General features: G+C 45.4%; 1 long non-coding RNA gene across 2 annotated transcripts; it reads right to left on the bottom strand.

Moving 5' to 3' along the window:
- Window positions 1-1,381: 1,381 nt before the first annotated feature.
- On the bottom strand, window positions 1,382-6,280 carry LOC134479405 (uncharacterized). 2 transcript variants are annotated; one of them, XR_010052720.1, is made up of 3 exons: window positions 6,143-6,280; window positions 1,876-3,733; window positions 1,382-1,783 (listed from the first exon to the last, which is right to left on the bottom strand). It is a non-coding gene; the product is annotated as an uncharacterized LOC134479405 (long non-coding RNA). The 2 variants fall into 2 exon arrangements; XR_010052721.1 differs by lacking the exon at window positions 6,143-6,280 and adding an exon at window positions 4,796-4,903.
- Between the last annotated feature and the right edge of the window lie 4,830 nt (window positions 6,281-11,110).

Below are 11,110 nucleotides of genomic sequence, written 5' to 3'. Positions count from 1 at the left end.
CTACGGAGAAAGGGCACAGTGCCGGTATTATTTGCCACTGAATTCTGGGACCTTGTATGTATGTGGCAGGCACACAGAGGCTGCAGATGAAATAGTCACATTCTACGTGACAAGGTTTTGGCCAGTCGTGGTTAGCAACGGGTCCATCAAATTATGACTTAGCTGAGCAGTTCCCCTTGCCCATCGATACAGCAGCCACACCAAAGCGCATGTATTGCTCACATGTGTGGTAGCACTGGTGTGAACAAACCCGCTATGCTGTGTGAAACCAATGCAGTTCGATCGTGTTCAGTCCGTAATGTTTGATAACGACGGTCAGCGGCTGTTCCGGCTTACGTACTTACTGTATCACAGTGCAGATATTTCGTGTGTTCTCTTTCTAGTTACAACTAAAAATGTTAATGGTGAAGCCGTATGCCTTCCCCACTCTAGCAGCAGCCCTCACACACCTTGTGCTCACCACCGTGTGTCTGGATGACATCAGAAGGCCATGTCGAGCGACTGACCTCAGCCGTCTCTGTCTTAAGTGCGTTCTGTTGTACTCATATAGCAACAGGGTCATGGGATGCTCTGCTCCAGAACTGCTCCTTAAGGTTAAGTGACAGTTGACTATAGCTGACAAATTTTGAAGGGGGAATTAGTTATGGATAGACCAGAGGATTGTCCAAATTTCCAAGCATATCTGTAAGTGAGGGGAAGGAGACTCTTGCCTCATAACCTGAAGCCTGTTCCCTGCGGGAAGCTGTAATTACATTGAAGTGTGTCCCCCATGGAGGTTAGGTGCCCATGTACAATCTCAGAGCTCTGGTTTTTTTTTTTTTTGGTTCTTTTTTTTCGGAGCTGGGGACCGAACCCAGGGCCTTGCACTTCCTAGGCAAGCGCTCTACCACTGAGCTAAATCCCCAACCCCCCCAGAGCTCTGGTTTTAAGGTCAGAGCTGGATGGGACTGTGCCTTAGTTGGGATCCAAAGCATCAAAGGGCTGAAGAAGTCCTGGATCTGATAAACAAACAAACCCCAAACCTGAGCTTTCCTATAGCCATCTACAGGGGACCCTGATGTGGCCGTTGAGCTGAGGAGTTAGTGCTCTTACGTAGTACCCAAGAGTTAGGACTCAGGTTCCTGGAGACATCCCTGCAAAGGTCTCCTAAGATTCTCATCTCCTTGTGGTGTGTGTGTGTGTGTGTGTGTGTGTGTGTGTGTGTGTCTGTGTCTGTGTCTGTGTCTGTGTGTCTGTCTGTCTGTGTTCTCTAGGACTCACCCAGAAAACCCAGAAAAGGAACAGCACATCTGCTATTCATGTCCATGTGGTGATGCAAGCCATGCCTCCCTTTTTTTTCTTTCTTTTATTTATTTTTTAATTAGTATACAAGATAGTGGGGTTTAGTTTTCCATTTTTCATACATACTTTTATTTGTTTGATTCTCCCTTCCTTCCTTTAGGAGAAAACTCCCTGGTGGATGTACAAGCCCTCCCCTTCTTCGAGACAGCTCTGAGTCTTTACAGTCTTGGCAGGAGGGAAAGTGTGATTTTTGGAGAATCCTTTGTACTTGAAGTAACCCTCTCCCCCCAAGTTCTGAGGACGACGGACTAAGAACATGGAGCAAAGGTGGTGACTGGATGACATTTTAGAGCACCTTCGCTGTGGCTTGGTCTCCTCACCAGGTGCTTGGGAAGCCGATCCAGGAGAGCACCGGAAGTCCGGAAGTCCGTAGGCAGCTCTGATCAAAGCGGCCTGTCTCCGGAGCCCCATCTCCGCGCCTTCTAAGTCTCCTCTCTTCTTTCTTAAAAAATTAAAGACTGTTTTACTCATCCACTTTCTGACACGACAATAAACGCCTTGAAACAACAACAAAAAAATTTGAACCTCACATACATTTTAAAATGTATCAGCAAGTGCGATGCCGTGCGGGAGTGGGCTCTTTGCTTCTACCACGTGGATCCTGGGGCTTGAACTCAGGTTGTCAGCTTCCGCGGTAAGCGTCTACTCACCGGAGCGTATTGCAGAGTGCCTTCCCACCCAACTTGTGAACTTGGACTTTATATGCCCAAATAATCCTCCTGCCTCAGGTCCCCAGGTAGCTATAGATGCGCACACCCTTGCTGGATTTTGAGCCCCAGTTCCTCAGCTTAATCCCAAATCAGATATCCTCCTTCTCTTGTTCCGTCTGTAGTCCAAACATCGCAAGCATGGCTCACGCCTGAGCAGAAGCCGGTTTTGCTGAGCTCATCAGAAAAGCTGACAGTGAGACAGCTGTGCTTGCCGGAAGGAAGTCAGTGGCCCCTGCAGGACTCACACAGGGCTCGTGGAACGGGTGTGTGAGCTGCCACAGATTCGCTATGGAGCCCTGAAGTCTCCCACATAAGGATGTTCAAAGGACATAGTCACTCTCTAGGCTCCTTTTCTTGGATTACAGCTTGCCTCTCCCTTGCCTTCTTCCACTGCCTTTGCCTCCTTCACATCTGGTACCCAGTGACGCCATGTAAGGACTCTGGAAACGGGTTGGCCAAGGAGCCAGTCATCCTCCAGCCCCGCAGGCCCCATTGCCACAAGCAGTTTGAGAGCTTCTTCTTGCAAAGACAAGTACAGAGGGGGTTGGAAGAGCATTTCCAAGCTATGCCTGTTTCTTCTTTATTTTCCTCCCTCCTGGGGGGTGGGGGCTGAAAGACCAGCTTCCCCCCCTTCCATTTTTTTCTTTACAGTACATTTTGGCAGGCCCCATTTTTTTTTCTGACAGAAAAAAAATAACAGGCATATTTTGGGCGATTACTCAACTGGGGTCCTTTGTGACAGGATATGCAGCTGCGTGACTAATGGAACTGGCTTTCTCCTGGTTTCCTTCCCCTTTCAAAGCTCTTGTTTACTGCCCTATACCAAAAAGAAAAAAAGAAGCCATGTGCTACAGATTTTTATATGTTAAAAAAGCTTTGTGAGACACATAAGCCATACACTCTGTACATATTCCATTTCCGGAACTGAAGATCCACCCCTCCACCCCAACTTCCTTAAAGCTCTCAGGCTCGTCACTCAGGACATGTGATTTTTTTTTCTCACTCACAAGTCCCTACTTTCTTCTCAACATATGTCCAGCAGATCGTGTGTGTGTGTGTGTGTGTGTGTGTGTGTGTGTGTGTGTGTGTGTGTGTGTGTGCGCCTCATGGGGTGGAGAAGGGAACAGGATGGGAACCATATTTACGACGTTTAATTCAACAATCGCTAGAGGAAGGAATAATGACTTCCAGGGGCTCAGGGCGTCCCTGCACAAGGCCTTTGTGTTTCCATAACCTATGACAGTTTTGCGGTGTAAGCAAAAGTTACTAGAAAGCACGAGCCTAGCTTAATGAGGAATGGAGAGGGATCGCCTCTTGATAGGAAAGTCCGACTTGCTGCTCTGGGACTCTGAAGTCTGGGCTTTCCCAGAGAAGCACTGGGAGAGATTCTCGTTAGCTTGTTGTGTTTGACGACTGGAACTGGAGGTCTGGGGCTTTGGAGAGACCACCAAACGGTTTTCTAGAGATCCATGGCTTTCTACTTCCCAAAGGTATCTGACGTCTGGGTAAGAAAAGTCAGTTAGGTTTCATGGAGACAGAGACTTGTAGACACAGCACAGGGTGGGTCTGCTATGGGTTTGAGTTTTGCTTGCTATCTGGATAGAACTAGTCATTTAATAGCTGTATGTTTCAGTTGCTTGGATGTTGAAATTGGAGTAGTGTCCTCTCTTCAATCTGCTGGCCTGAGGAGGAAGACAGAAGAAGCACAGTGCACAGCAGGAAATATAGACCTGCTAACCTCCCCCAGCCAGAAGCCCGGCTCATGCTTTTCCAAAGGGCGAGAGGGCCTGGACACTTGAGGACCATGTTGTCTAAGGATGAAGAAGAGTGAGGAGGGATCCGATGCATGTTGCTATCTGGTCATCCGGACTGTCTCCAACCTTGCCATCCTTAGTCATCATCCAGAATAATTCTCAGAATCATTCTCAGAATCATTCTCAGAATCATTACCAATCACAAGCCTTTCTTACTTAGGAAACTCCCCTCCCTGTCCAGCCCAGACAAAAGTACTCTCCAACCCCATCCTGCCTGCTCTCTCTTCTGTAAAGAGCTCATCTTTTCAGATAGCCTCGGTTCCAGGAGGCGAATCCCAGACACAGTTCAGACACTCTCTTCTCTGCCTTGCCTATTCTCTTTCCTCTACCTCTGCTAAAACCCCACCCCCGCCATTTTTTTTAGAACTAAGGTTTCACGTATACTCAGCTTTTGCCAGACTTGCCCCAGATGAAGATGAATTCTATAAAGCATGAGGTTTTGAAATTCCGTTTTCCCCTTGACCCTTTCGGTAACTAAATAGCACTAACCCTAAGAACTGCTAAGAACCCCAAGAGTCTAATATTCTTGGTAAAGCCAACCTGACCAGATTTTGGGAGAAGCCAAAGTGAGGCTGGAGCTGGGAAACTAACAGATGGAGGTTCACTGAGCATGTCTGTGACACAGACAGAAATAGAGCCCTACGACCTGACTCCCCTTTGCCTGGGGTTTGTAGTGACCTCTTAACTGGCTATCCCAGAATAGCTGCTCCCAGGCTGATCAGCTGTGAAGTGATGTGTTGCAAGGGTTATTTTTTGCCTTGGCTTAACTGTTAAAACAAAACAAAACAAAACAAAACATCCCAAACTCCTAAACTCAGCCTAAGAAAATCCATTTCTCACAAAGCTATCCACTTGCCAAGTTTAAACAGGGTCCATTACATCATGAGCGCCTTTGGGCCACATTCTTCACTTAGGACGGCACTCTGGTACCTGAATTGAGTTCAGAAATCACAGTTTATTGAAGGAAACAGATCACTAAGTCACTCCACTGGGCCGAAGCTGTTGACATTGCTTATTTGGAGATGCCAAGCATTGACTAATGCTCTTTCAGACAAGTGGACCTACACTAGCCTGCAGCTATGTAATAATGGGTGTGGTCATCAGAGGCCTGGGGCCCAAGGAGCTGATGGAAAGGGGCAGGAGGGGGGCTGGGGATTTAGCTCAGTGGTAGAGCGCTTACCTAGGAAGCGCAAGGCCCTGGGTTCGGTCCCCAGCTCCGAAAAAAAGAACCAAAAAAAAAAAAAAAGAAAGGGGCAGGAGGGGGTGTCCAGGAGTTGGTTTGTGAAAAGCGATGGCAGAATTTTTAGGAATTTTACCAGTTTCATGGCTAAAGACAGCCATTATTAGGTAACGTTCAAGACCAAAACTGTAAATGCTACGACCTAAGCACAAGCTAATTTGTCTCACCACAGTTTGTTCTGTGCCTCTAGAGTTCCTCAGCTATGATCGTATATATGGGCTGGCTACCGCGAACCTCCACAATTCCACATTCAGTAATTTTTACACTGTCAGCCTAACTCAGCTGGGATGAGAATATTTACACCAGAGAAATCGGCAGACTGTGCTACCGGCGTGATGTTTTCCTTTTGTTGTTGAACATCTAGAGTTAAGAAACTGAGAGACTTAAGGAAGTGAGAGACACCAGCAAGGTAGATTTAACCTAGAAGCACATTGTAACTCTCCTAACTATTGTGGAAGCACTTCTGAGTTCTAACACTGACATTGTAAACAACATAAAACACTGAGGCAATATTCTTCCAGTTTTCAAAAAATATTATCCTGCTAGGTGGAGTCAAGTAAACTATGAAGAAATGGGGTTTTGAAACGCTGTTGTATGTAGCAGAATGACAGATACATTCTGAGAAATGTGTTGGGCAATTTCATTGTTGGATGACTTATGGAGACAAGCTAAGATGGCTACAATGTCACTGTGACAGGATTCGGTTGTAGATGCAGAGTGTTTTCTGTCCAAACATTGCTATGTAGGGTGTATTCATGCGTTTTTTGCTGTTTCATGTTCCTCTTACTCATTATTTTGACAAATTATCCAACAACAATCATGCCTGATTCATGTAAATTAGTTGTTAAACCTTTACTAGCATACTTCTGGGAATTAATGTGCATGGCTCTCTGCCTGGGATTCTGGATGGAAGAACATTATAGAATACCTATGTAAAGGAATTATTTATCCTAGCTAGCCCTTGTAAAAGATGTAGAAACCTGGTATTTTATTTACAAGCTGTAAGCCAGGCTGAATAGGGTCTATGCTCTGCTCACCTGTATTCAAACCATATGCCCCTTGTTACTTGCTTTTGAGTCTCTCTCTGGCTGCTTCTGCTTTGTCAGCCTGTCCTCAGGGTGCACTTCTCTGGGTCACGTGCTCATGATCCATCCGTTCTCATGGCGGCCTCCTCCTCTCTGCCTTATTCTTCCTTCTCTCCACCCCCCCACCCCTGTTCTCTCCTGAGACCTGTCACTCAATCTTCAAGTCCCGCCTTCCTCTCTCTACTGCTAAAGTCACAGGCTTTAGCCTTTTATTAACCAATCAGCTTTAAATTGGGAAGCAAGATTTACACAACAAAGGCTGGTGTACATGAGAATGTAATCTGGACTGCAAGCAGATCTTGGGGTTCAGAATTTAGCATTTGTATATATAACCCCAGACCAGCCCCCAGCATACCTACAACTCAGCAATAATAGACATGTTATGGGGGAGCAGATACTAACTACAGGGAGAAGGCCAGGCAGATGATGTAACTTAAAGTCAGCATCAGAGACTGCCATTAGGGTAAAATGTGGAAAATAAGACAGAGATGCACAACTGAGCACATCATTGGGTAGAATTAGGGTTAGATGGCAGAAAAGCCAAACTCAATTCTAAAATCCAGAGTGAGGATTACTGTATTTATAGTCCCTTAGAGTTTGTAAAGGCCTTCCTTCCTCATCAGCTCATGTGATCACCAGAACTGTGGGGCAGATGATGAAGCTGAAAGACAGCTGTTACATCAAACCCATTTTACAGATGGGAAATGGAGGCACCAGGAAGTTACAGGGTTTGCTCACGGTTAGTCTTTCCACATAAATGGCTGACACTTGATGGAGACATAGGATTATCATAACTTTGAGGTCAGACATACTTGGAGTGGGAAAAAAAACCTAACCCTGACATTTATGTAACTTTAGTAAAATTACTATTTGAAGTGTTGACTCAAATATAATTTTTGAAAATTATATTTGTTAATTAGTATGAGTGTGTGTGTGTGTGCATTTGTGTGTGTGTACGTGCGTGCGTGTGGAGGTCAGGAGTCAGTTCTTACTTTCTCCCACGTGTGTCCCAGGAATAGAACTCAGGCCTGTGGGGCTTGGCAGCAAGTACCTTTACCTGCTGGGTCTCCTCCTCACTTGCCCATCCTTTGATCTTCTAGACACACAAAATGAAGATGACAGTGTCTTGGTCACAAGTTTGCGATGAAATTCGGGTGAAATTCAATCAACGGACATAAAGGACTAGTAGTTAGGAAAGCATCCATAAATGTTTCTCCCCCCCCCCCCCCCCGACTGAGTTTTGAAATCACCGACACTGGTTATAAGTCTTTCATTTAATATATTTACTTTTTTTTTTTGCTGTATTTTTAGGGATCAAGATAAAATTACTCACATAGTTTTAAGGAGCTAGAAGCCAGGGCAGGGAGGAAAGGGCCAAGAAAAGGGCAGGACAACATGTCTGGCACTCCTTGGCCTTTTGGGAATTGCGGTGAAGCCATACATACACAGGGCTTAGTAAAAACATCTCACTTACAGCAGTAGTTCCCCATCTGGGTGCCTCTGGCTCTATGGACTATGTCCTATAAATCCTGTGTCCTTTACTCTTGGTCATGGCCTCAGCCTTGGTGTCACTACACACAGGACATGGGCCATGGAACCAACAAGGAGCAAGGAACATGAAGAGCTGCCTAGTTTTCTTTCCACGAAGACAACTTGGGAAGGAACGGAAGAGTATGGTAGCCCCACATTAAAGAGGGCAGGGAAGGTGCTGTGGTTCAAATGTTAACCCCCCACCTGAGCTGCACAAGCTTGGGTCCCAGATGGTCACACTGTTTCGGGAAGTTGTAGAACCTTTTGGTCATGGTGTCTCGTTGGCAGATAGAGCCCTAGGGGCAGGCTTACGGGTCCTCGGTCGGTTCTGACACTGCCTTCAGCTCTCTGCTTCCTGATTGATCTAATCGGCTGCCCCACGCTGCCAGTGCTCCAGCCGTGTTTTCCAAGCCATGTGGACTATACAGCCTCACATTGGGAGCTAAAGTAAATCCTTCCTCCCTTAGATTGTTTCTGTCAGCTATTCTGTCCCAGCATGAGAAGAGTAGCCAATTTGGGAGGGGAAGCAGTACAGACGGATACAGTCAGTTCAGACTCTGGAGTGGGCCTCACCACTAGACTTTACGGAACAGTCTGTGATCCAGGCTGATCATCCGGAGACGGTTTCCCCAGAAGCCCAGTTTAGGGTCAAAAAATGTCCCCATTCTGCTTGACATTTTAAATACCACGGTGCTCAAGATGGTGCTCTGTGTGATGACCCAAAGTAGGGGCTGAAAGATGGGGTGTGAGGTTCCAAAAATCTCTTCCTGATTTTAATCTCAGTTTCCTCAACTGTGACACAAGAAAGAACATCCCTGATTCCTCTACTGGGTCACTGTCAAGAGCAAATGAGGGGGAAAAAAACTTACAAGTTTCTCTCTGTTATTCTTCTCTGAGTCCCTGTGCTTCCAAAGGTCTCTCCCTTCCTCAGTCCCCCAGGTCTAGTGTGTCCCCATGAGAGGGACACACCACTTCTGTGGTTAGTGCTGCCCTCCTGCTGGCCCTGCCTGCATGTAGAGACACAGTCCCTGAATTCTGGGCCAAAGGCTTGTCATTGTCAGCGTAGCTCAGGTGCCAGGCGCATGAATGCAAAGAGCTTCACTTGAAAGCCATCGGAGCGAGACCGAGGTGCTTTCCTTGCTGCATTCTTCAGCAGGGGGCTCGACATGGCTGTCTCCTCAGAAAACCTGTTCGAGTACAGACATGCACACCTTCCTGAACTCTGGCACTGCTTCGGCAGTGTGCAAGTTAAACAAATTCCACTCTCCTGGAGCTGCCTCTGGATCTCCCAGACCTAGTAGCAAAGCGAAAACCATCGGTACTCTGAAACCTCTGCCTACTGAGACATCATTGAGAGGTTCTTTTGTGCATAGTTTTAGATTCTCTGGTTCCTCTATGAGTCAGCCTGCTTTCCCAAACCCAATGCAGTCACCTGCCTTGGTCCAGCTTCGGAGTGTTTGGGCCACCAACTGTTGAGGGTGGAGAGTCAGATTACTAGGATGGGGGGTTGTGGCTTTCCTCTGATGGCTACGTAGCCCCCCAGAAAAGTCACTTTAACTTCCCTGTGACTAGGTTTTCCCACTGTAAAATGATGTTTATAGTGGCACCTACCACATAGGTTATTCCATACACACTATGAGCTTGTGCATTTGAGCTAGAAGTTCACACCGTGTATGAAAAGTGCTTACCCAGAGCTTAGAACAGTAAGGAAAAGCATAAGTGATACACAATAGTGATGATAATTAGTATTATTATTAGACGCCGCCAAATTATACTAATGATCCTATTATTATCATCATCATCATCATCATTATTATTCCATTTTATTACAAGCCTGACCTTCTCTCCCAGGTTTGCTACTAGCATCAGCCCTCATGGGAGCAGGTATGGAAGAGAGGGTATGTGAGGCAGGTGGATTAGAGAATGCAGAAGTGCAGAAGGCAAGGAGATAAAAGATGAATGACTGGTGCTTGGGTTAACTCTCAGAAACCGGATAGTCCAACAGAGTGGACCAGAGTCCGGAATTAGCCCATTGTTGGTCTCTCAGAATCTACCTAATCTAATTTTTCTAACCTATGTACCATAGTGGTATAGAAGAAGTTAAACTCTTTGGGTCTTGAGATCTTTGGGGGTGGAGCTTCCACATCTTTGAATTAACCCAACTGAGTTGGATCGAATCAGCATTAGAAAACTGGAAGTGACTGTGGTCCCTGAGTCCTAACTCCAAGCCAGGTCTTTTCTTACCACTTCTATTGCCAAACTGAGCCTATAAGGAATCAGAACCAACGAGAGAACCCAGTTAGCTGTCTCATGCCTATGTACCTAGACATCTAGCCACTTCCTTCGGTTACTTCTAACTCATTTCATGGCACTACTGTAGTTTGGCTGTGAAGTACCTCCCAAAGGCTTGACTGAAGGTTATTCCCCAATGCAATGTCCAGAAATTGGGCTTTGGGGAAGGAACTTCATAATGAGGGTTTTGTATGGGCTGATCCAAAGTTGGAGTTATAATTTTATGGTAGTATTGGGAGACATTACAGACTAGGAGGTGGTACTTGCTTGGAAGAAGTGTATGAGTCATTCAGAGCATCCCTAGAAAACAAAACTGATGACTTCTTGCATTTCCTGGGAAATCTGTAATGAAATATCCAAGAACATACTTAAACACAAGTGTACACAGAAGTAATTGTATATATGATCTAGAGCATAATTTAGGATGTGATCACATGTTAAAGCAGAATTGGCTATGGAGAGAGAAATACCAGAAGGGAACTACAACATTCTCAACAAGTTTTCTGTTTGTGATTTAGTGTAGCCTCCAAAGTTTTTGCACTGAGTATTTATTATGTGTGTCTGTGTAGTATATATGGGTAGTGTGTTTATGTAGTGTGTGCAGTGTGTGCAGTGTGTATATAGTATGTGTATGTGTAGTGTGTGTAGTGTATGTGTAGTGTGTGTATGTAGTATGTGTGTAGTGTGTGTAGTATGTATGTGTAGTATGTATGTGTACTGTGTATAGTATGTATAGTATGTGTATAGTGTGTGTAATATGTGTGTAGTATGTGTAGTGTGTATGTAATATGGGTAGTAGTGTGTGTATAGTGTGTGTGGTATATGTGTGTGTAGTGTGTGTAGTATGTATATTTGTAGTATGTGTGTGTAGTGTTTATAGTGTGTGTAGTATGTATCTGTAGTGTATATGTGTAGTATGTGTATGTATAGTATGTGTGTAGTGTGTGTAATATGTGTATAGTGTATGTGTGTAATATATGTTGTAGTGTGTGTGTAGTATGGGTAGTGTGTGTAGTATGTGTGTGTAGTATGTGTGTGTAGTGTGTGTAGTATGTGTGTGTAGTGTGTGTAGTATGGGTAGTGTTTGTATAGTGTGTG

This window comes from Rattus norvegicus, chromosome 6 (assembly GCF_036323735.1).
Source record: "Rattus norvegicus strain BN/NHsdMcwi chromosome 6, GRCr8, whole genome shotgun sequence".
Taxonomy (NCBI): domain Eukaryota; kingdom Metazoa; phylum Chordata; class Mammalia; order Rodentia; family Muridae; genus Rattus; species Rattus norvegicus.
Note: the sequence above shows the minus strand (reverse complement) of the source record. Positions and strands in the feature narration are given on the sequence as shown.